The sequence below is a fragment of the Panicum hallii genome, chromosome 7 (genome assembly GCF_002211085.1).
Source record: "Panicum hallii strain FIL2 chromosome 7, PHallii_v3.1, whole genome shotgun sequence".
NCBI classification, from domain to species: Eukaryota; Viridiplantae; Streptophyta; class Magnoliopsida; order Poales; family Poaceae; genus Panicum; species Panicum hallii.
In genome coordinates this window covers 47,818,947-47,844,859 of record NC_038048.1, presented here as the reverse complement: position 1 = coordinate 47,844,859, position 25,913 = coordinate 47,818,947, and the positions used below count along the sequence as shown (strand labels likewise).

The 25,913-nt window shown below is 48.5% G+C and overlaps 1 long non-coding RNA gene and 1 pseudogene across 1 annotated transcript; one reads left to right on the top strand and one right to left on the bottom strand.

The window, feature by feature from the left end:
- Positions 1-9,733: 9,733 nt before the first annotated feature.
- Positions 9,734-11,704, bottom strand: LOC112901232. Its single transcript, XR_003230264.1, has 3 exons — positions 11,573-11,704; positions 10,803-11,474; positions 9,734-10,081 (listed from the first exon to the last, which is right to left on the bottom strand). It is a non-coding gene; the product is annotated as an uncharacterized LOC112901232 (long non-coding RNA).
- Positions 11,705-13,660: 1,956 nt separating this feature from the next.
- LOC112900922 lies at positions 13,661-19,964 on the top strand (annotated as a pseudogene).
- Positions 19,965-25,913: the final 5,949 nt, after the last annotated feature.

The window sequence follows — 25,913 nt, the reverse complement described above, 5'->3', positions numbered from 1 at the left end:
TCAACGAATGGAGCAAGACATAACTAGGGTGTCGGGAGATACTTACCAGGTTGACGAAGCCAGTGTAGGGCCGCATCGGCAGGTGACCCTCGACCAGGAAGGTCGTGTCGGTCTCCTCCAGTGCCTCTCGGATGCGTTGCTGGATCTCCGAATTCCGAAGCTTGCCTTGGGCAAGTGTCGTGCCCTCCAGCTGCACTCCCGCCGCCATCCCGAATAGCGGGAGTGCACGTGCCATCAGCGGCGCCACCTGCCTCGAGTGGTAGGCCCCGATGACGCCGATGGCGCTCAGGAGTGGGGCGAGCCTCTTCTTCTCCTTATCCTCCGCCCCCCACGACTACTCCGACGGAGCCTCCGCGATCATAAGGCCGGTGAAGAGTGGGAGAGGGGCAGCGTCGATGTTCTTGACGTAGAACCACCGCGAGTGCCACCCCTTGTTGGACTTCGTGGTGGTGATGGCCATGTACTCCTAGGCCCAAGGCATGCAGAGATGGATCCCAGCGCATCCTATCGGTGCCATCGATCCATCCCTTATGTTGACCAGGGAGACGGCGAAGAAATACCTCCAGAGCTTGAAATGAGGCTCGATCCCCAGGAATCCCTCGCACAGCACGATGAGGCCGCGATTTGCTGGATCCCGTTGGGGTTGAGGTGCTGCAGCGCTATCTTGTAGTGGTGGAGAAGCCCGCGGAAGAAGGGATGAGGGGGCATCCTGAATAAAGATGGCAACGGGTACAAAATATCCGCGTACCCGCGGATACCAAGCCCGGTGGGCGTGAATACATGTCTGAGATTGTGCCCGCGGGCATGGGCGCAGGTACAACTCTAAACCCAACAGATATCTTGTAATGGGTTTGATAAAATGATATCCGAACCCGCAACTCCGCGAACCCGCTGACATGTGGCCCCGAATACCATGTATATAAAATGTTTCTAGGGTTTCACCTCATTTCTCTCCCCATCCTAGCCGCCACCGTACCCAGCCGCCAGCACCCTTCTCCGCCGGTCGGCCCTCCTCCTCGGGCCCCTGTGCGGCGCCGGCGTTGCACCACCCACCCGCACCCCCGCCGGCCGCCGCTCCCCCTCCTCGCCTGCCGACTACGCACCCAGGCCATGCGCCGCAGCACCCGCACCAGCCGCTGCCCTAGCCTCCGCGCCGCCCGTGCCCTTGCCTCCTCGCGGCCGCGTCGGCTGCGCCAAGGTCCCCGCGCCGGCGGCGCCTGTGCCCAGGGCCCCGCATAGCCGCGTTGGCCACGCCAAGGTCCCCGCGCCGGCATCGCCAGCACCAGGTCCCCACACGGCCGACGCGCGCGTGACGCTCGCGCCCATGCCTAGCCTAGGTGCTCTTCGTCCTGCTGCTGCACGCGGTTACGGGTATCCGCAGGCATGCGGATATCTGCTGGCAGCGGGTACGGGCGCGTTTCTCAACAGTGGCGGGTTGCGGGCGCAGTTGCGGGCATGGATTTTAGCACGCGGTTACAGGTTTACAAAGTTGATATCCATGTGGATTTACCCATTGCCATCTTTAATCCTGAATCTGCGCTCATGGAAGTACGCGAAGGAAACGACATAGCCGTCACGCGGTGCCGGTAGCTCCTCGCGGCCGGGTAAGAGCCACTCCTCCGCAGCACTTCACGGGCAAAGAAGCCCACGCTTGATGAGGCCATCCAGGCATGACCGGCTCACCTCCAAGTGGTACCATGACGCCTTTGCTAGGTGGCGGATTGGGGTCAGGAGCTCTTGTAGGAAAAGGGGCGTAGGGGAGGGGCGGCTTGTCGAGATGGCGTGAGGAGACGAAGAAGGCAAGAAGATGAAGGAGCGTGGAGGCGGCGGAGGGGCCTAGAGCCCCAATTATAGGTGGGGGAAGCGGAAGGCGAACCAATGCCTCGACCCCCACGACCGCCATAATGACCGCATTCGCCGCGTCGTTTCACCCTGTCCTATTGGAGGGAGTGCGCACTCCGCACCCGGGCCTGACTCCTTGGAGAACGCGCCCGGCAATAAAGGGGCCAAAGGCCCACAAAGGCAAGAAGGGATACGGGCTAAAAATACCCCGACGTCTCATTAAAGTTCTAGAGTTCAAAGGTTGGCCCACGAACCGGTTCACAACCACCCAGGGCACCACCGAGGTAAGGGACGAGGATAGATGGGCCTGCTAGCAGCCAGCACCCGAGCGCGCAAGCGTCACGGGCATTCTGACCCGTGTCTGAGTCTTGACTAGGACATGATCCGTGGTTTTTCTTCAAAGAAAGGCAACGAGCCGTTGGGACCGGTCGAATGGACCTGATAACTATATGGATTGGCCGTCATGAATTTGGAGTCGGTCACCAGCTAACTCAAGCCGGATCCCCTCGAATGGGAGCCGGGCCCTACTCGGATTAACCCATTAACAACTCACCGAGCATCGCGTTTCAACTGATAGGCATGGCTCAGCCTTTCTGTCCTAACGACAAGGATGCTTGAAGGGAGATGGACATAAGACAAGATGACCGCTCGACTGGTCTCCCGCTAACACGCGGGGGCTCGGGGGTCGGACTCGCGAGGAGACCGAACTCGCAGTTGCATACGAGATGGCGTCAGGAGCCGAAGAATGCTCCTTAAAGAGGTTGATCACGGATTAGCTCCCTCAGAGTATTGGGCTTGGGCTACCTGGGCCTTCAAACGACCACGAAACAGCCCACGAGGAGAAGGGGCATCGACAGCCTAACACGAAGCACTAGAGGAGGACACAACCACCTCGTCTGACCCCAAGGGTCAGGGATCGGGCGCATCTGCCTCACCCGACCCCAATGATGATGGGTCGGCCGCGTCCGCCTTGCCGAACCCTAAGGGAAAGGGGTCGAGCATGTCCGCCATAGGCCGTGGGGCCCCTGGGGACCTCACGAAGCGATGGACCACGTCGGGGGACATACCTCTGGCGTAAGGTGTCAGACCCGGGGCCACGGGGCTGTGTACATCAAGGAGTCCGTATTGGGCTAGGGGATAGGACGTGTCCTGTACCTTATTTATGTTGTATTCTACCCGCATGCGGAGTAAAACTAGTCGATATAGAAGGAAACTACTCGAGTTGTACTTGAGTACGATTCCTAAGCTAGTATCAGGCTAGGATTCATGTAACCCTGTCCCCCTGGATATATAAGGGCAGGCAGGGACCCCCTCAAAACCAAGATCACCAGATCAACATCAAGGCAATACAAACCATCATACAGGACGTAGGGCATTATGCATATTGCGGCCTGAACCTGTCTAAATCTTGTGTTGTCTGCACCTTCGAGTTCCTGATCTCGGCGCATCCCAACCCAAAACCTACCACCTTGGGTATACCCCTCGGTGGGCAACCGGATAAAACCCGACAGCTGGCGCGCCAGGTAGGGGGGCGCATCAGAGATTCGCTGGAGAACTCGATGGCTCTTTTCAAGTTCCCCAGTCCCGTGCTCCCTAAGGGCACAACTTTTGTTTTTGGCTCATGGGTCTGCGTTGCCAACGGCGTAGCCGGATTCCGTTGGCACATCGTCGATGACATCATTAAGCTAAAAACACTCGCCGCAAGGCTCGATGACTTTGTCGATAATCTCGACGAGTTGCCGTTTTTTGATTCTACCAGGGAAACCGAGGCAGAGTCTGTCACTACTGTTCCTTTCTCCGCATTGGAGAAGGACTTGGACTCTCTGCTCCAGGCTAGGGGTTCCGATGCCACCGCATGTCGGGGGGCTGAGGATCACCTGGCCACTTGTGGGCTGATGATCACCACCACCTCCGAAGGGCGAATCGTTCATTGGAAGGGGATGGATCTGTTCGATCTACTCGGACATGAAGACCGCTTGGTAGCCCACCTTGAACCTTTGCCTTTTCAGGAGGGCAGGGCGTTGGCTACCATCACCGAGGGCTCGACTCAACTAGTCGAAGCCTCCTCTGAAGAACTCGCAACCCGCCAGGTGCTGATGGCGGAGGAGGGGGACGATGATGCCCTCATCCCCATCGGCGCACTTGACAGGATATCAGAAGACGAAGACACTGCCGATGCTGTTGACGAGAACGACGCCAAGCGCGACACGCGGCGTGCCAGGAACAGAGCTCATGCGGTTCATAGAAGGCGGCCCAACGAGCGCATACGTTCTGCACAGTGCGAACTCGACGTTGAATTCGCCGCCGCAGATGAACGAGGCTTCAGGACTCCTGTGGCCAACATCGCTCGGGTAACAGCGCTACTCGAGCGAAGTAATGATCCCAACGTTCTACAAGCACTCCGCTACGCCCAACGGGCATGGATCCAGCTGGACCAGCAGGCCCCGGCATCACTCGTCGGGGATGAGCGCGTCGGAGACAGCCGGAGCCAGGCCCCAAGCCGACCAACAGGCGATTGCCCGCGACCCCAACGCAGCAATAACAACGATGGTGCGGGTGGGAGTCAGGTCACCGGAGGGAGGCGGCAGCCACCTCCGGCGAACAACCTGAGGCAGCCCAACCGCCCACGTCAACAACCGGACCTTCGCCAGAAGATCAATGACGGGCACAACGTCTGGTCCGTCATCGACTCGAGGCGACGGGAACGCGAGGTAGCTGAGCGGGACGATGCTGACTGCAGCGATCGTTTTCCTGCGTTCACTACGAGATTCAACAGCTACAAGTACCCGGAGGGTTTCAAGCCGATCGGCATCACCAAGTATGACGGTAAGCAGGCCCCCAACAATGGCTCCGTTGTTACTCCACTGCCATTGAGGTGGCCGGTGGCTCCGACACTACCAAAGTCGTCTAATTTCCGATGGCTTTGGAGCCTGCACCGCTGACCTGGCTGGAAAGCCTCCCCAACGACTCCATCGACTCCTGGGAGGGCTGTCGGTGTTTAACCGGCTGCCCACCGAGGGATATACCCAAGGTGGTAAGTTTTGGGTGAGGAGACGTCGAGATCAGGAACTCGAAGGTGCAAGGAACACAAGGCTTTTAGATAGGTTCGGGCCGCACAGAGCGTAACACCCTACGTCCTGTATGGTGCTTCGTATTCCTTTTGGTGCAGAATGACCTAATGATCTTCTGTTTTGAGGGGGGTCCCTGACCTCCCTTATATATCCGAGAGGTCAGAGTTACAAAGATGCTAACCAACTCCCGTCGAGGGATCACACCGGAACATATCTCGAGTAGATTCTCTCCGTGTTGGTTAACTCTATCTCCTATTTAAGCGGGATAAACAAGAGATAAGCAAAATGAATAAGAGATAAGACGGGCTTAATCTCTTAGACTATATAACGTGCCTAGCCCGGTGGCCCCGGGTCTGACAAGCCTCCGAGCTCTTCGTAGCTGAATACTGCAGGCTTATCGAGTACTTTCGAAGCAGTCTTCAACTTCTTCTGAAGCTTCGTCTTGAAGTCCTTCTTCGAATACTTGTTTGGCTGCATCGAAGCTATGAGGTGCTCATGCCCCGAATTTCTGTTATGGCGTGCGATTTAAAAATCGCACTCCATATGGAGTAGCCCCCGAGGCTTAGGTTGAATCGAAGAATCAGGCTGAGGGTCCCATTTGTCTGTGATCCTACTTATCCTTCAAAAGATTTGAAAAATAAGTAGTCGATGCCACGTATCCCGCAGCCCCCGAGCCTTGAATCCAAATCCCTCAAAATTGGAGATAAGGATCCAAAAATCGTGGTATGGGTGTTACTCTGAAATCCCAAGAAAAACTCTTCGTCTTCTGCATAGTGAAATTAAGCCTCCCGCTGGTTTATTTAACCGCGCGGTGACTTAAGGTTTCTTCTGCACTCTCAGTCTGCATATGAGTCATCTTCGAGTAGTTTTACGGCGTCCAGCCCCCGAGCTGACGAGTCAGGAGAGCCAAAGGAGCCACGTCGAGTAGTGCGCATCACCCAGCCCCCAAGCCTGGGAACTAGCAGAACTGTGATGGCACGCCGTGTTTCCTGGAGGGTTATTGCCGAAGCTTGATCTGAAAAAAGACAATGCACACATTATGTAGCATAATGTGAAGATACCGAGTAGTACTCAGTAATAATGTGAAGACACTAAAATTTATTCGGTGTAAAAATTTCGCGTCTTGCTCTTGCTAGGCCATGTAATTTCCCCGGGCAGTTAGCCTGTTACGTTTAATCACCTGATCCCTGATGGCCATAGACCATAGCGTAGGGAGCTCCGCCGCATGCACGTGTAGGAGCATAGGCTTACAGAAGAGTCGAGGTTTCACGGATTAAGGCGTGTGCTACCCGAGTACTTTAGCAACCGTTAAGAGAAGACAAAGAAGTCGTCATGCGACAAAGAGGATGCGCAGTGCGCATAAAGTAGTCGGCGATGTGTAGCTCTGGAGGGTTTTGTACCCATCGAGAGACATACACGCATAAGTAGTCGGCGAGGGCATGTGTGGCAACACGCAAAGATCTATACTTCCATAGGGCGTAGTACCATGAAGCCTCCAGCACTCAGAACACAACCTTGTGGCGTAGCCTCCGTAGTCAGTGTCATAAGGCCGTGGCAAAACCGCCAGCACTCGGTGCATCAAGTCTGTGGCAGAGCTTCCAGTACTCGGTGCACCAAAGCTGTGGCTGTAGGTCTAGCATCCCAGGAGTAGTCGATCAGGGCGTAGCCCCCGAGGATTTCATGCCCATCGAGAGGCGTACCCGAAAAGGTAGCCGATCCTGTGAAGAACAAGTCGAAAAAGGTATAAATCACTTAGCTTGATTCGTGGACGAATATTGACGAAGCCGTGGAGCTCGTTGACGAAGCTGCGACGGTTTGTTGATGAAGCTCGACTAGTTGGAGTCGATTCCGACTAGTTTTCAAGTCGAGACGAGTAGTTGATGTAGTCGTCGGCGAGCTGCCGATCGTCCTCGCGAAGTCGAAGTAGTCGAACACGTTGCTGCCGCGCGCGGACATTGCGGCACAAGCCGAAGTTGAGCCGGGTCATCGAGGTCGACGGCCGCGGTGCCTCGACGCTGCAGCGCAAGGTGAAGTCGAGCCGAGTAGTCAAGATCGATGTAGCCGTTCGCTGAAGGATCCGATCTCGAACTCGATGAATCGATTCGTCGGTGCACATGCGTGAAGGTAGCAATCCACCACCTGGTGAACTAGAAAGATGCCATCGAGTTCGCCGGCGGATCTTCGACGCGCTCCCCTACCTGGCGCGCCAGCTGTCGGTGTTTAACCGGCTGCCCACCGAGGGATATACCCAAGGTGGTAAGTTTTGGGTGAGGAGACGCCGAGATCAGGAACTCGAAGGTGCAAGGAACACAAGGCTTTTAGACAGGTTCGGGCCGCACAGAGCGTAACACCCTACGTCCTGTATGGTGCTTCGTATTCCTTTTGGTGCAGAATGACCTAATGATCTTCTGTTTTGAGGGGGGTCTCTGACCTCCCTTATATATCCGAGAGGTCAGAGTTACAAAGATGCTAACCAACTCCCGTCGAGGGATCACACCAGAACATATCTCGAGTAGATCCTCTCCGTGTTGGTTAACTCTATCTCCTATTTAAGCGGGATAAACAAGAGATAAGCAAAATGAATAAGAGATAAGACGGGTTTAATCTCTTAGACTATATAACGTGCCCAACCCGGTGGCCCCGGATCTGACAAGGGCCTCAAGAAGGTTTTCATCGACAACTTCCAGGGGGCGATAACCCGTGCAGGAACCCGACACGACCTCGCCCAGTTCAAGCAGGAGCGTAACGAACTCCTCCGGTCCTACACCCGCCGTTTCTTCGACGTGCGGACCACCATCGCCAACATCACGGAGGAGGACATCATCGACTGCTTCTACAACAGCCTAACGGACCCAGGTATATATCGTGATTTTGGGCGTAACAGGCCGAAGACGGTTGCAGGACTACGTGACATGATGCACGACTGGTCCGAACAAGAAGAAAAGATGCGCGAGAGGTTTCCAAGACGCACCGACCTCAACCAGAAGCGCAACAACGACAACAGAGCTGACAAAGGCCAGCGGGACTTTTCGGGTTCTTCCCGAAAATGCAAGCCAGACGATCTCATCGCGGCTGTGGAACGTCCTCCGCGGGGCAAGAAGTCGACCACGCAGGAGCAGTTTGAAAAACTCCTGCAGAAGAAGTGCCCATGGTGCGTCAACTCCAAACACGCAGTGATCGACTGCTTTCAGCTCAAGCGCACCTTTGGCTCCCCTGGAAACGGCAAGAAGAACAAGTCGACGGGCAAAGAGCCCGAAGACGAGGACCAAGAAGATAAATCTGAGACAGCCAAGTTCCAGAATGCCTCCAAGACCATCAATGTTATCTTTGGTGGTGATGAAGATTTTTGTTCCAAGCGAGAACAGAAGTTGCTGCTACGGGAAATTCTATCCATCGGGCCGGCGGTACCACGACCACTCCGATGGTCGGAGGTCCCCATATCATTTTCCCATACTGACCAGTGGACCAGCTTTTCCGAGCCTGGGAAGTTTCCACTAGTGCTGGATCCCGTGGTCGCAGAAGTTAAGCTCACTCGGGTTCTCATCGATGGCGGGAGCGGACTTAATCTTATCTTCGCCAGTACGCTGAAGAAGATGGGTCTGGACCTGACCAACATGCTTGCTCCGAGCAAGGCTCTTTTCTACGGTATTGTCCCTGGCAATGCCGCGCACCCGCTTGGAACGGTCGTTCTCCCAGTCACTTTCGGGACGAGGGAGAATTACCGAACTGAGTTCATCAAGTTCGACGTGGCCAACTTTGAATCTTCCTACCACGCTATACTGGGGAGGCCGGCGCTCGCTAAGTTCATGGCGGTGCCGCATTACGTCTACTTACTTCTCAAGATGCCAGGACGCATCGGCGTGCTCACGCTCCGAGGTGACTTGAAGAAGTCCTATGATTGCAACCAAGAGGCCATCCAGTATGCATCGACTTCCCGCGTGCCAGATGCTTCCGGAGAAGTACTCGCGGCCGCACAGCAACTTCCTCAAGCTGAGCTGGACATCCCGACGAAGAAGGCGAGCCAATCAGGCGTCAAGTCGACAGGCGATGTGGCTCTCAAGTCGATCCAGCTCCACGAAGGCGACTCATCCAAGACAGCCATCATCGGCGCGGGCTTGGGTGACAAATAGGAACTTGCGCTCGTCAGTTTCCTGCGAGCTAACCGAGACATATTCGCATGGATCCCAGAGACTTGACCCCGGAGAAGACAGGCAACTACGGCACGCCCCGGACATCCGTCGGGCTAGGGGGTCAAGCCGTAAAATGCGTCGGGGACTCGCGCCGCCCATCTCGGCAGGGCGCGCGTCGCCCGTCCTGCCGCAAGACGGACTCGCGCCGCCCGTCCCGTCGGGACGGACGGCGCACGTCGCACCAGGGCACGGTATGGGAGCACCTCCATCGTCATCTACAGGGACATTGGGGCCCACACGAAGGGGAGAAGCAACACGATCCCCGCGATCTCTCTCTCTCTCTCTAACAACTCCCTTCCCTTTGATTTATAAAAGGAAAGGAAGACCCCCCGCAGGGGGATGGAACATTGGGACTCACACTCGCACACGCACACCCCACCAGAGACTTAGGAGCTCTATCCCTCTCGCGCTTCTTTGTAACCCCTACTGCAAACCTAGTGCAAAAGCACAAGCGGCTCGAACTGGACGTAGGGACATTCAGCCCGAACCAGTATAACCCTGATGTTTTTCTTGCTCACCATCCGGGCCAGACGCGCAATCACAAGAGTTACTAGTCGGCGGTTCGAAACACCGACAGGTGGATTAATAGGAATGGTGTATTGATAACTGTACATATATTACATTGGAGGTTAATATACAGCAAAATTGCAAAAAGGTAGACAAAAACATATATATATATATAATTTATGAGCATAATACTTGCTTAGGGCTGCCTGGCTTTGGTTCCCATCCATACAAATTGATGTCGTCATGGAGCTGGACAAGGGAATGCTTGTTCTGCTGTTTGCATAAAGTCACCATAAAACTGGCTAGGTTCGGACATTGATGTGTCTTTATTTGGGATGCCAGCTATCTCAATCTTGCCTGCATAATCATTTTCTCGAATCTGGATGGCCATTTCTTGTAACAGATAATCCGACCACTTGTGCAACATCATCTAAAATGATTTTTCTATTGGCATGCACTGCTGGTAGGAGCCTGTAGAAAAAAGATGTTGTATTGCGGAAGTTTTAGTGGTGTGTATGGATATTAATTTGAAACGTATTTTAACAGAATAGAAAGATGATGTCCATCATATTTATATTCTGTTAGATGATGGACAATCATCTCTAAATAGATACCTCAAGTAAACATATATATTGCCTAGAAATAGCACTAATCATCTCCATCAACCTGATGTAAAGTTTGCAGATATTGCCTAGAAATGCCTCAAGAAAACAAAGTAAAGGGTACCACCTATACTTGAGACATCGCTCAACATTAAGCCTACGGTCTTGTGAGTGATTTCAACCATTAAGGTGAACATATTGCCTACAAATAGCACTAATCTTTTAGTTTAGAGTTATTTCTAAGTTTTCATCTCCAAACTGATAAAGCGCAGAAACACCACCAATGATTTCCTGTTGTCCTAAAAAACAATAATAATATAATAGATGACACATCCATGTGACTTGCAAAATTTATTTCCAAAAAGAAGGGAAAGATAAAAGGACGTGGTCAGATCATGATTTATAGAATATTAGCAACATTATTGTAGCTATATAAGATATCTTCACATGGCTATTTCCTTTTCTTGAGCACATGAGCTATTTCCTTAGATTTGTACCTTAGAAGAAATAAATAATTATTTAGGCGTTGAGATTGACAATTTTAGCTGTTGAGTTGCATCAAGCACTGTAGGCTAGTGAAGAATTCTTACCATGTTCAGGGAACTGATTGGGTTGCATCAGACTATTGCCTATTAACATAACAGAAATGCCTGTTCCTTTCTGTTATAATCGACAATAATGCGTGGACTGCAGTGGTAGCGGAATGAGAATATTCTGCAACAACTAAGGATAGCATACTCTGACCAGGTAAAACTTCATGACATTTTCAATAACATAAAAAAATTAGAAAATGTCCAAAAACATAAGATAGGAAATGCCTTTTTTGAATTATATTGTTGATCCTATGACTGCTTAGTTTCAGATTTTATTTTCTGACCAAAACTATTTTCATAAACCTGTGACAAAATTGGTAGCTTCATTCCAGCAATGAGAAGTTACATGTTCACTGGATCAAGATGAAATCAACCAAGAGACCAAGACAAGATCTTGGTTATACTAATTGGCTCATTTGAGCTATATGAAAAGAGCAAGGTGGATAATAGTTACAAAGTCACTCTTACTAAATAGTTCTCTTCCGTCATGTAGCTAGGTCATAGCAGCATGTCAGTAGATGTGGTCAGATCAAAGGAGGTAGCTGGAGGTACCTTTTTGGATAATTTGTAATCTAATCACCAGGCCATACAGGTTTAACACAAATATTCTTATAGCTGGACAGGATCATCTCTTGCACCATCATGTCTTTTGAAATAGCAATCTTTCCCCTGAATTATAGAGAAACAAAAGTTCACGCATCACATATCCATTTCAATTTAGTGATTGTGGTAAGGATAAAGAAACGATAAGGTAAATTATATTTTACATGAAGAGGGCCGCCACCGCAGCGACGGAGTGGGCCCTACACCCACGCCAGCGACGGAGTGGGCCCTACACCCACGCCAGCGGGCTCGTGCTCCAGGTCCAGCGGCGGCGGGGTCGAGGTCATCCTCCGTGTTCAGGTCGGGTAAGAGGACCGGTGGGGGGGGGGGGGGGGGGGGGGGTGGAGCCGGCGGAGGTGCGTATCTGCGGCAGCGGAAGAGGACCGGTGGGAGACCGGGAGGGGAGGGGATCGGAGAAGAAGAGGAAGAAGAAGGGAGCAGAGAAGAACATCTCACTTACAAGCAGGTCCGACGTGTCACATGGTCCATCTCAGCGTTTCTATCTAGCTCAGCAGGCCACGTGTACAAAACCACTCAGCAAAGGGCGTTAAGTGAGTTGTTTCGCAAAGTTAAGGGTGTTAAATATTTGGTTTTTTATTCAGGGGATGATGTAGTTCGAGCCCAATAGTTAAGGGGTTACGTAGACTTCTGCCGAGGGGTTGCTGGAGTTGCTATCAAGACCGAGGCTAGGGTGAATTATTATTCATTATTCATACTAGTAGCTACTACTCTAATAAGCTGCTGCTAGCTAGCTACTGGTCTAAGCATGTACTTAGCGTTAAAAATATAATTACTTATATACTCCCTCTATCCCACAAATATTGTTGGTTTAGAAAATTTTAGATATATTTCTAGTAGTGGAAAATTACATGTTACCCCTAACTAACTATAGCAATTGTGATTGAAGATCACTCTGTTTATTTAGTTCCCTAGATCTTCAATAAATGCAAATGCATTAGAACGTGAAAGGTAATATCTACATAAGCATTTGATTGATCCCATATCCTTCTCTATATAATTATTTCTTAGTATTTGATATTATTTTAGTTAGATGGATTTTACTATAATCTGAAAAAGAATACTTTTTACGGGATAAAATTTAAATGCTAAACAAACAATATTTATATGACGGAGCGAGTACGGTGGAAGATCTCTTCCGGCCGGATCCGAGGTGGGTGGTACACCGTACAACACAGCTAGCTAGCTAGCTAATTGTTTGTTCGTTCATCCCGTACACGTGGTCGTATATTAATTAGCTAGTACCACAAAATGAATGAATTAAACTGATAACACAAGTAGAAAAATGGGCTATCGTCCTTTGGGTTAATACCAGTTAACATTTAGCTAGGTACTAAATTTGCTACGGAGCTATTTCAGTACCGGGTTCAAATTTAAAAGTCTCCAAAATCATTTTAGTACCAGGCCAAGATACTGGTCGGTACTAAATGTCGCATTTTAGTACCGGCTGATGTTTTAGCCCGGTACTAAATGGTGATATTTAAGTACCGGCCGGTGTCTTAGCCCGGCATTAAATGGTCCTCTACAGGTTATTTCAAAAAAAATGCATCTTCCATCTAGTCACATATGATGCATACGCATACGTGGGATGGTAAGGAAGCAACATGCGAGGTCAAAGGTCGTGGGTTTGAATCCTCACGATTGTACACGCGTATTTACGCGTGACCTGTGACTTGCGACGATGCACGTATGCAGGCCTCCCGGGTGTTGCAACCGGTACGTAAACTGGCGGTCATTTAGTACCGCCGGGCGGTACCGGACGCCACAACGGGTACTAAGACCATTTTACATCCGGTAAGAAATCAGTTGTCTAGCTGTGTAACCACTGATCGAGCGAGCCCCTGCATGCAGTTCATTGGATGCATTGCATGAGATGAGTGAGCTAGCTAGCTAGTATAGTAGTACCTCATCTATATCTCATATATACGTACTGTGATCGACTACCAGCTGCGAACATACCTATGCCACCAGAATGTTTCATCTAGCAGCTACCTAGCTAGGTGCATGTCCTCGATCAAGTGCGCGCGTGCACTCAAAGTTAAGGAAAACATGCTCGCTCGCTCGCTGGCTTAGCAGCTTCAGTTCATCCTCAGATCATCACAAATAATAATAAGTCTGTCTTTTTTTTGTTTGGCTTTCATTCATTCGCCGTCCCTTAATTAGCTTTCTTTCCTGCTTGCTGCTAGTAGGTGCCTTATAGCAGGTAGCGGCGAGCAATAACCTGACGACGATATATGGAGGCGCATCATCAGGAATGTAGTGTTCCCCCAGGCTTCACGTTCCACCCCACGGGGAAGAGCTCGTCGGCTACTACCTTGCCAGGAAGGTGATGCAGCACCAGCAGCAGGAGGCATCTCTGTAAAATGTATGGATGAGTATGCGTGCCTGCCTGGACAACAGCAGCCGCCCTTGCTTCATTATATAGAGGCTTCACGATACAGGGATCACTGAGTCCTAATTAGTTACAGATCGTAATTGATCTTATTCTATCTTTAGGACTTCTATCTCTAGTAGGACTCGGTGTATTTTTTATTACAACTCATGCGCTACTATCTATTCTAACATCCCCCCTCAATCACAACTTGATCAAGTTGAGATTGTGTTGAAATTGTAAGAATCTTCTTTGAGGTAGCGCCTTAGTGAAACCATCAGCTAATTGATCTTCCATTGATATAAATCTGAAATCAAGCAGCTTCTTAACAACTCGGTCTCGAACAAAGTGATAATCTATTTCAACATGTTTCATCCGCCCGTGAAAGATAGGGTTCGATGCTAGATACTTGGCCCCCGTATTGTCACACCAAAGCCTTGCACTTTTTGGAGATGAAATATTCAACTCGGCTAATACCGATTGCACCCACATGATCTCAGCAGTAGCATCTGCCATTGCTTTGTATTCAGCCTCGATACTGGATCAAGAGACTGTTTTCTGTTTCTTAGCACACCACGAGATCAAGTTAGGACCAAGAAAAACCGCAAAACCACCTGTAGATTTCCGGTCCTCAGTACACCCCGCCCAATCGACGTCAGAGAAGGCACTGACCATGATAGAAGGAGACCGCCGAATGTGAAGGCCAACGCCTATGGTGTGCTTAAGAAATCGAAGTATACGCTTGACTGCAGTCCAATGATCAGTTGTTGGTGAATGAAGGTATTGACAAACCTTGTTGACTGAGAAAGCAATATCTGGACGGGTAAGTGTGAGGTATTGTAAAGCACCAACAAGACTCCTGTACTTGGTAGCATCTTCAGGTGACAAGGGCTGACCTTCATGTGCCGAGAGTTTCCTGCTGGCAGATAATGGCGTCGGAACTGGTTTACACGAAACCATAGCCGCACGATGCAAGAGATCATTAGTGTACTTTGTCTGTGTAAGAATTATACCAGCAGAACCATAATTGACCTCGATGCCCAAGAAATAGTGCAGAGAACCCATATCTTTCAGTGCAAAGTCATCTTTGAGAGCACGAAGCAGAGCATCAACAGCATACTGAGAAGACCCTGCCACTTTAATGTCATCGACATAGACAAGAAGAAATATTGTTACCGAGCCCTTGCAAAAATAGAATAATGATATATCTGCCTTGGACGGAAGAAAACCAAGAGACTGCAATTTATCATTTAATCGAGAGTACCACGCACGAGGCGCTTGTTTCAATCCATATAAAGCCTTGTCCAACTTGCAATGATATGATGGAAACACAGGATCAATAAACCCAGGTGGTTGCTTCATGTATATTTCCTCCTCTAGAATGCCATGAAGGAACGCATTCTGCACATCTAATTGGCGAAGTACCCATCCGTGAGACACTGCAAGAGATAGAATCAACCGAATAGTAGCAGGCTTAACAACTGGACTGAACGTGTCATCATAGTCAATGCCAAGACGCTGCTTGAATCCTTTAGCAACAAGCCGAGCTTTGTGATGATCAAGGGAACCATCTGCTTTATATTTCACTTTATAAACCCACTTACAGTCAATTAGGTTACGACCTGCTTGAGGAGGAACCAGATGCCAAGTCTTGTTGCGCATTAATGCATCATACTCAGCTTGCATAGCTGAAAGGCCCTTGTTTGGTTTTGGCAATTGAGTGACAACTTAGGTGGACTAATAAGTGTTTATGTTGAGATACACAGGAGATTAGTCCACACAAAGACAATAGTATGAGCAACATGTGCCATGGAGGAGAAATGGCTAAGGGTTGATGCTATGCTCATATAGTGTGATCGAGGAGGTCATTGCATATGAGACATAACATGGAGTTATGTGACCAAAATGGAGAAGATCAAGACAAGGCTTGGCTTGATGGACCGGTTGCAATGGAGAAGGGCAAGTCAAGGCTTTGAAGCGAGGGACCGCGAGGCGGTGAAGCTTGGGCAAGATTTGGCGCCGATGGACCGAGGCAACAGTGAAGAGCGAGCAAGGTCAAGATCGATGGACCAAAGAGGTCATGTGATGATATGGAGTGGATCATATCATTCAAGGAAGATCAAGCCAAGTGTTGACTTATGAAGATGATCAAAAGGCTTGATGGAATTTGGTGCTTGTGTGGCATCAACATTTGGGAAAATGAAATGAAATGCGCAAGGCAAAGGTATGACTTGTAGGGCATTTCATTTCACCGGTCAAAAGTTGTGTAGAGAAGTGCATGACCGGATTTAGGATAGATGGCCGCACTATCAAGAGGGGCAAACTTGTTTGCATATCGGTCATCTAGTGCCACTTGAGAGATCTAACATTGCGATGTTGCTAGGATCGAGTGGCGTGGTGAGATCAAGTGAAAATCCTTTTAAAATGATTGTGAAATGCTAACACACATGCACATGGTGTTGTTCACGTGGTGCTGTTAGCACATTTGCAAAGGAGAAAGAGTTGGAGTTGATGTTGATCAACTTTGGGAAGCAAGAAAGGTTTTTCGGTTTTCTTCGGAAATTAAGTTGTCTCTTGGAGTGGAATACTGCTTTGATCCATTGTGTTTTGGACCAAGTATTCAGTTGGCTTGTGTAGCCCTCTGAATTAGCTTTCCATAGAATCCAAGATCAACTAATTTGGACATCGGAGCTAAGAGTTATGGCCGTTTTACCGAGGTACATTTCTGCTGGAAATAGACCTGCGGACGGTCCGCCCATGAGGGGCGGATGGTCCGCCGTTATCCCAGATGAGCTCTAACAGAGCCGTTTTTGGCTCTGTTGGTGGTCCAAAATGAACTGCGGACCGTCCGGTCCATGGGGGCGGACGGTCCGCCCTTAAAAGCTGAAACGGGCGCAGAATCTTGGTAGTTCTATCTTGGGTGTCCAAAATAAACTGCGGACCGTCCGGTCCTTGGGGACGGACGGTCCGCCTCCTACTGAAAATTCTAGGACAGAAACACTACGGTTTCTGTGTGTGCTCACTTTTTGATCTGCGGACAGTCCGCCCATGGGGAGCGGACAGTCTGCCGGTCACTTCTAGATTTAGTTAGAGACGTTTGCAAATCGGTTGGTTCGAAGTTTTGAACCGCGGACAGTCCGCCCCAGGGGCGCGGACAGTCCTCCCGGGGCTCTAACGGTCGACTCTGACACATAATAATTGCAGTTCTAGCCGTTGGTTTTGAATGGCGGACGGTCCGGTTTCTGTGAGGCGGACAGTCCGCGAAATCTCTATTTTCATGGGATTTGAGTGTAACGGCTAGTTTGGGGCCTCCCTCTATAAATAGAGGGTGTGGCCGGCCATTTGAGGGTGCTGAGCACCTTGGGGACTTGGTGTCCATGTGTGAGAGTGCTTGAGAGCCCTCTACTCACTCTAACTTGATAGTGATCATCCGATTGAGTGAGAGAGCGATTCTAGTGCGATTGCTTTGAGAGATTGCATCGAGTGGCACTAGGTGATTGTGTTGCAAGCCGGTGTGCTTGTTACTCTTGGAGGTTGCCACCTCCTAAACGGCTTGGTGGGAAGAGGCTCCGTTGAAGCCCGCAAGAAGATTGTGTGGTGCTCCGGAGAAGAGATTGTGAGGGGTATTGTGCTCACCCCGCGGGAGCCGCGAAGAGCAACTCTAGTTGAGCGAGACGTGAAGAGCAACAAGTGGTTCGTCCGGATCATGTACTAGAGCTCGGTGTGAGCACTCCACGTGGGAGAGTGTGACTTAAGAGTCACCACTAGCAAGAGGATCGGCGGCAACCTTGAAGCTTGTCTCAACGGGGATTAGCTTGGTGGCAACCAAGTGAACCTCGGGATAAAAATCACCGTGTCAATCTTGTCTACTCTTCTCGGTGGTTTGCATTCTCCAAATCACAAGCTTTGTATTTACATTCATATATATCTTGTGCTTGTGTAGTTGCTCTCTAGTGTTTAGTTAGTTTGTGTAGCTTGCTAATCATCTTCTTGCTTGTGTAGCTAGAAGTAGAGATCATAGTGTAACTAGTTAACTTGTGTAGTTTAATTAGTTGCTCTTGCTTAGATTGAGTAGCTAAGCAAGTTGAGCTCTTGAGTTTGTATTGTGTATCCTTGTTCTTGAGCATCTAGTGAGCTTAGGTTTGGCTTTGTACTATTGCCCATTAGAATTGTGTAGGAGCTCCCCTTGTTTGTGAAGTACTAGTGCTTAGACTTGTGTGGCTTGGCATTAGAATTGTTAGGAGAGCTCTTACTAGATGGAGCCGCGCCAATCAGAGGCATTGTCGGCATGCAAACAGATGGAGCCGCGCCAATCAGAGGCATTGTCGGCATGCAGGGAAGCTGTTCTGATGGACACGATGGACCATTGGCATGGTTCTGTTCCTGGCGTGGTCCTGTAGCAGAACTGGTCCCTGGGAGCTGCGGCTGCACAACAAGGTCAGCAGGCAAAGCAAATATAGCAGGATCATTAGTCGAATTAGTAAAATTAGTATCCCCTGAATCTGTGGAAGGAAGAAGAAGGATGTCTGAGGTATAACGGGTGCCGGCACTAGGATGAAGGGAAGCAAATGGGAAAACGGTTTCATCAAAAATGACATCCCTCGAAATATAGACTCTGCCCTTAAATACATCAAGGCACTTGAACCCCTTATGCATGTTACTATAGCCCAGAAAAACACAACGTGTGGATCGGAGTTCAAGTTTGTGCTGAGTGTAGGGACGAAGGTTAGGCCAACAGGCGCAACCGAAGACACGGAAGCTGGAGTAGTCAGGTGTGGCGCCAAGAAGTTTCTGTAGTGGAGTTTCATAGGCAAGAAGCTTGGTGAGAGTGCGATTAATGAGATAGGTGGCGGTAAGAAAAGCTTCATCCCAATATTTGAGAGTCATGGAAGCATGAGCAAGTAGGGCGAGGCCCATCTCAACAATGTGACGATGCTTGCGTTCGGCAGCTCCATTTTGTTGATGGGTATGAGGACATGAAACTTGATGAGAGATGCCGATTGAGCGAAAAAAGGAATTAAGTTTTTCATATTCACCTCCCCAGTCAGACTGCACAGTAAGAATTTTTCGATTAAGTTGGCGTTCAACGAGTTGTTGGAACTCAAGAAAATATTTAGAAACCTCAGATTTATGACGCAACAAATAAATCTAGGTAAACTTGCTGTAATCATCAATAAAGCTAACATAATAATTTTTTCGACTAAAGGAATCTAGTGTCGGACTCCAGACATCTGTAAAGATAAGCTCTAAAGGAGCAAACGACCGACTAGTGGAGACACTATATGGTAGCTCTGATACCATGTAAAATGTATGGATGAGTATGCGTGCCTGCCTGGACAACAGCAGCCGCCCTTGCTTCATTATATAGAGGCTTCACGATACAGGGATCACTGAATCCTAATTAGTTACAGATCATAATTAATCTTATTCTATCTTTAGGACTTCTATCTCTAGTAGGACTCGGTGTATTTTTTATTACAACTCATGCGCTACTATCTATTCTAACAATCTCATCATCATCGTTGTCATCACAAGACCTACGGCGACGACCTCCACATCATCCAGGAGGTTGATCTCTACAGAATAGAGCCATGGGATCTGCAAGGGATGCATGTCGTAGCTAGTTTATATGTGTATAACTATAAAGAGATGAAGGATCGATCGGAACATATAATTAATCTCCACTTCTATCAATCAATGCAATCAAATCTATCAGCAGAGAGGTGCAAGCAGCAGCAGCAGCACGACGACGAGCAGGCGGCGGAGTGGTACTTCCTCAGCTACAAGGACCGCAAGTACCCCAGCGGGACGAGGAGCAACCGCGCCACCGCGGCCGGCTTCTGAAAGGCCACCGGCAGGGACAAGCCGGTGCTGTCCAGGTCCAGCAGGCTCATCATCGGCATGAGGAAGACGCTCATCTTCTACAAGGGCCGCGCACCCAACGGAAAGGAAGACCCACTGGATCAAGCACGAGTACCGCCTGCTGCAGCAACACCACCAGGAGGAAGCCGCAGCGGCAGGCTGCTGGGTGGTGTGCCGTGCCTTCCGCAAGCCTTACTATCCCCAGCCAGCAGCAGCCCTTCTTCTTCCCCTCCAGATCCAGCTACTTCGCCGCCACCACACCAGCAGGCGGCTACGTCGGCGGCGACGGCTCATCATCATCATAAGCTGATCTGCACACTACTACAGAAAACATTTTTAGGGGTGGATAAAAATAAATTTCTAAGGACGGTGCGGTACCTGTCTGTATTTGTCACAGCTAAAAATAGCTGTTTGCAGAGACCCCTGAAAACCGATCTTTAAGGATGGGTGATGCCCTAACCCGCCCCTGTAAATCCATTTTCAGAGGTGGGTGAGGTCATGACCCGCCCCTGGAAATCGGTTTTTCAAGGGCGGGTGAGCTTATAGCCTGTATGGAAATGGGTTTCCAGAGGCGGGTTAGGGCATAACCCACCCCTGAAAATACTCTTACCGCCAAATAATTCACTGATTTCAATTTAAATTTTCAGAATCTGTCATATACTAGCACATCACACTACATCGCCATATGAACTTGGAAAGGAAAACATCTAAATATTTAAAATGCATGCGATTGAAATATTTGATAAGTCAATACATATTACATCCCAGGTGCAAATGTTCAATTGCATGGATACATTACATCATCTAATGCATATTATTAGCAAGTAAAAGGTACTTAACATAGTGAACATCGCTAATCTTGTACCCCAGGCTTTTGTCAATAAAAAACAAAGCACAAATAAGTGTATTTTCCTTTGCTTTACATCTACGAGGAAGTGCTTTGGCATAGATGGTGAACATTGGTTCCGCAGCATGAAACGAGGTAGATCGAACTTCAATAGAAGTTTGGTACAGGCCTTCCCTAGTACGGGGTGCTCCAGACTCGTACTAATGATAGCCCAACTTGTCCATGGCTTCACATAAAATAATCTTCAAACTCATCGTCGTGAAAGTGTTACCAAATATATCCTACAACGGAGATGGAAGGCAAATATTATGAACTCCTCCGCACAATCAAATTAACAAGGACTCAATTACCATGTCATTTTGATTTTCCTGTGCAAATCTCTCATACAAACTAACAATAATATGTTCATTTTATCGAAGCGCTCTAATTTTGAACCATAACAAGTCTGGAATTGGATAACCATGCCTCTCAAGTTCTCTAAAAGGCAAGCTTCCATGACACTTCTTTCATAAGTCATCTGAATATGTGATTCTTTACCACTAGCAACTATTGGAATCATGGTACCTAGATCTCTTCTTGCTGGTATCTCGAAAGAGATTGTTAGTTTCTTGAACTATTGGTGTTCCATGGTTTCCACCCGAGTAGGTGTACCACGTAGGCATTTACTACCTCGGCAAGCCATGTAAACACATCGATCCGCTACATTAGAGGTAATGTAACATTAATAAGGATAAAAAATTCTTAATAAGATAAAAAAATATGGTTCTTACTATTCATTGAGCTGGTACGGTTGCTTGAGAACATCGGGTCGGTCTAGTCCTGTTGACTCTGTTGAAAGTGACGCTAGGAGGGCAAGCCTCAGGCAAAGGGAAATCCTGATGTTCCCTACCATGACCGAGACTTGCACGACCCAATCTACCACGACCAAAGCCACGACTTGCCATATGCCTATTCAAGAAATAATAATTCACTATTTCACATTCTCAAAATAGCACTATTTCACATTCTCAATAAAAATCAAGAACTCACTTGCTGCCTAGGGAGGGCATGGCCAGGCGGGAAGGGCAGGAGAGGGGCACTGCCGAGGGAGGGAGGGGCTGCCAACGACTGCAGGAGTGGCGCCCGCGAGGGCGCTGCTGTAGGATCAAGAACACCGACTAGAGGGGGGTGAATAGGCGGTTTAAAACTAAAACCAACAACACTAGAGAAATTTAATTAGTAACAAAAGAAAGCCCTATGTCATGCTACTACTATCTCTAGAGAGGTTTGCAACCTAGGGTGACAAGATACAATTCAAGCTCTAGTAAAGTAAATTACTCAAAATAAAACAACAATTAAAGCGAGCAAGAGAGATAACCAAGCTTGACACACAAATTTATCCCGTGGTGTCGATGACTTGCCGGTCACCTCTAATCCACGTTGAGGTGGATTCCAAGAATCAACCGCTCCTCTATTAAGAACTTCTTGATCTTGAGCCGGCTTGAACCAAGGAACCGCTCCACACCTCGATTTCACTAGAGTTGCTCTTCACCACTCCGGCAAGGTGAGCACAAAACCTCTCACAACCGAAATCGGGGCTTCTCAACAATCTCCTTCAAGAAGCTCCACAAAATCATCATCTCCAAGCCGTCTATGGAGCGGCAACTCCCAAGAGTAACAAGCCAATGATCCTTGCTTGAAGATTTCCTAGTACTACAAAGCTCAAACTCTTGATGCAATGCACTAGGAAGCACTCTCACTCTCAAAAATGCAAATCCTTAGCAAGTGTGTGAGAGAGAGGGATGTCTTAGCTCTAGAGTGTCAAGAATGCAGTCCAAATGGCCAAGAGAGAGACCCAATGGCTGGGCATTGGGTATATATAGACATCCCATCAAAAACTAGCCGTTACAGTCTTTTCTGCGAGATTGCGGACTGTCCGGTTTCAAAAATCGGACCATCTGCCGCTATAAGCTAGAGAGACAGAGTGCAATAAATGCGTGTCAGAACTAGCCGTTACAGCCCTGGCGGACCGTCCGCAGTTCATCCTAGAAGAACAAACAGAGGCAGCAATGTTTCTGGTTCAATTTATCAAAAAGCCTGCGGACTGTCCGCGCCCCAGCGGCGGACCGTCCGCGGACCAGACCACAAGTCTGACCAGAGAACACCCTTACTGGAACGAAGATAGTTAGAGTGGCGGACCGTCCGCCCATGTAAGCCGGACCGTCCGCCAGCCACATAAGATTTCCACCAGACCTTCTATAACGGTAGCGGACCGTCCGCGCTTGAGCAGTTAGCTCTCTAACTTGTTCTTTTTCAAAACCCGACAAAGCGTTGTTAGCCCTCATGCATGCATCTAGACATTTTGAGCAAAATGGCACTAGAAACCCGTCAAGCACGAGTACATGACCCCTCTTGATAGTACGGCTATCTATCCAATAAATCCGGTCACTTTTCATCCACTAAACACCTTGTGACCGGTAAAATTCAAAAGACCCTATTTTATACCTTTGCCTTGAGCCCGAGATTTGTTCATCATCTCCAAAAATCCACACATTCACAAATAACACTCATTCATCCGTGGATCAACCTATACTCATTTTCTCAAAAGGAATTGTTAATCCACAAACCGTTGTCATTAATTACCAAAACTCAAATTAGGGGCCTAGATGCTTTCAATCTCCCCCTTTTTGGTAATTGATGACAACATTAAGTTTTGGAGTGATAAAAGTGTTCAAGTCAACTTTATACACTAAGCATAAGGTGGACTTGGACTTGAACTTTGGAAGAACTTACTCATTTTTCTTGAAAATTTCAGAATATTGTATGAATAAATTCACCAAGTTCGATGAGTAGAGAGAACTCCCCCTTGATATGTGCATATAAATTTGAATGAATACCAAGAGCACACATATCTATATATGAACATTTTGACGGAGTTTCCCCTATAAGTGAAATCGAGGCATACAAGATACAAGATATATATGATATGAATTTTAGCTTGATTATCATAGCCTCACAACCACAAGATGAACAAGTAAATAGGAGTAGCACAAATCAACATAGTTCATCACAAATTGCAAGCCAAATCCACGCAAGAAGATATAAAGCATAAGTCCATGCGATAGAGTTCAACACAAATAAAATATGAGTGGCAAGCGGAAGCGAAAAGCGAATGAGTTCCATGAGAAATCCATGAGCTCCCCCTAGATCAAAGCACTCCAAAGCTCCTTCTCCCCCTTTGGCATCAATTGCCAGAAAGATCAATCCATCGGCGGTGGAGGAGGTGGTGGTGGGTAGAACGGCTGGTGCGGGTAGAACTCTGGAGGCGGCACTGGAGCCGGGAACACTGAGTAGAAGTGGTCAGAAAACCCGGTGAAGGCTGTGCTGAAGGTATCAAAGCGCTGCTCTAGGTGCTGCTGCCTATGCTCGAGCTGCTCAAACTGCTCAGACGAAGGCAAATCCTCAAAGCGGGAGTCAAGAGCTGCAATATCTGAGTGTAAACTCTCCTGAACCCACTACATCTGAGCCATCATGGGCTGGAACATCTGCTGCTGCATGTTCTAGAAGTTAAGGTCCATCTGACTCTGCATCTGACTAGTCAACCCGGCAATCTGAGAGGATAGACTCTCCTGCATGGATGCAAAGTAAGGATTAAAGTAGCCAGCTAGAGGAGCCCACTGCTGCTGTACTGGAGGGTGTGGTGGTGGCATGGCATGCTGAGCTGCAGCTGCTCCAATGTGAGCATCATCATCACTATCGTCAGCACCATCATGCCCCTGTGCTTCAGCATCTCCAGGGAAAGGAGTCAACGGCCTCATAAGAAAAGCATGGTCATTCTTGAATGGCCTAAATGGAGTGTGCTTGCACTCACAAATGCCTCTAAAGGATGTCTTTGCCTTGATGATGGACATGATGTATGGAGCAAAGTATAAGTTCATCTCCATATTAAGCCTTAAATCTGCAAGCTGATCCATAATGAGAGCAATGACATCAATTCTATTCCCATTTATGATATGAGATATCACATTCCAATAGAGCCCTCTAATTTTGTCTTTGTTTCCACTCTTAGGCATGAAGGTGACTCTTGCAATTTCATTGATCACTGCAGGATGATGCCTCAGACCCTGAGTTCCCCCAAAGCTTCTGGCAATACCAAGATGTGCAGGCTCATAGTACATGGGGTAGTCATTCTCATCTAAAGGATTTTCTAGGACAACATTCATGCTTTGCTCACTAGTGATGAAATCATAGTCCAACTGGTTAGCTGCAGCAAACTGAGCAAATGTAGCAAAATATGTTCTCTTCCAAGTTGACCACTTAAATGTTGCCTCTACCATATCAATCTCTAGGGTAGTATAGAACTGACGTATGACTGTTTCATTCCAATCACATCTATGTTGCAGAAAATTTGCTAACCCTATTTCCTCAAATCTATCCACTAGATCAGCGATGACTTGATGTGATCTCATATAGCCTAGGTCAATGGTCTGATGTTTGAACACAGTCTTCTTAACTAGATGACTGAAGTAAGCATCTTGTTGTACCTTAGTTTTGAAGAAGAGGATGTTGGTGTCACAAGGCATGTCGAACTGATTCACTGCTCTAGCATTGGCATAGCTCTCAGCAGTCCACTGTCGGCTAGGAAGATCTAGCCCCATCAGAACAGTGACATCATCTTCAAACTCCTCAAATTCTTCCTCTGAAGATTCATCACCAACACCACCCACAGAGGATGCTGCATCCATCTCACTAGGATTAGGATCATAGTCCGTGTCATCGGAATTATCACCGTCTCTTTGCCTCTTTGATGTCCCAGCTTTCTTGATTTTTGATGTGAATGCTTTGAAAATTTTCCGGGGTGGCCTGAGATCAAGAATTGATCATAAGAATAATTACAAAAGTAAGAGATCCAATCCATAATCATATAAGTCAATTCAGAATCTTGCTGAAAAAATTTGACACTCGCGGACCGTCCGCCTACTGAACGCGGACCATCCGCGACTCATCTGTTCAGCGCAGGAACACAACAGTCGCCCTAAAATTTGATCCATCCACAATTTGAGTTTTGATTCAAATCCACCAACCAAATTTTAACTACACCATCTCTTCATCACTAGGAACAGGATGCCCTAAGTAGTTACAAGAATCCATGGCCCAAAAGTAGATCGGAGCAACTAACCCTAACTCTTTCCAATGAAGAAATCCAAGAACAAGAGTTAGGGATTCATCGAAATACCGAGAGGACATGATGGAGAATCTTGATAAGAGTCCGGGGATGTGCTCGGACTGTCCGCGAATCACGCCAAAAAGCCTTGACCTTGAAGTCTTCCCCACGTGCTTGAGAGAGAAAGAGAGGGTGCGGTTGGAGAGAAGGGCTCGGTTTGGTTGGAAGAGAGAAAGTGACAGCCAAATATAAGCCAAGTCTGGT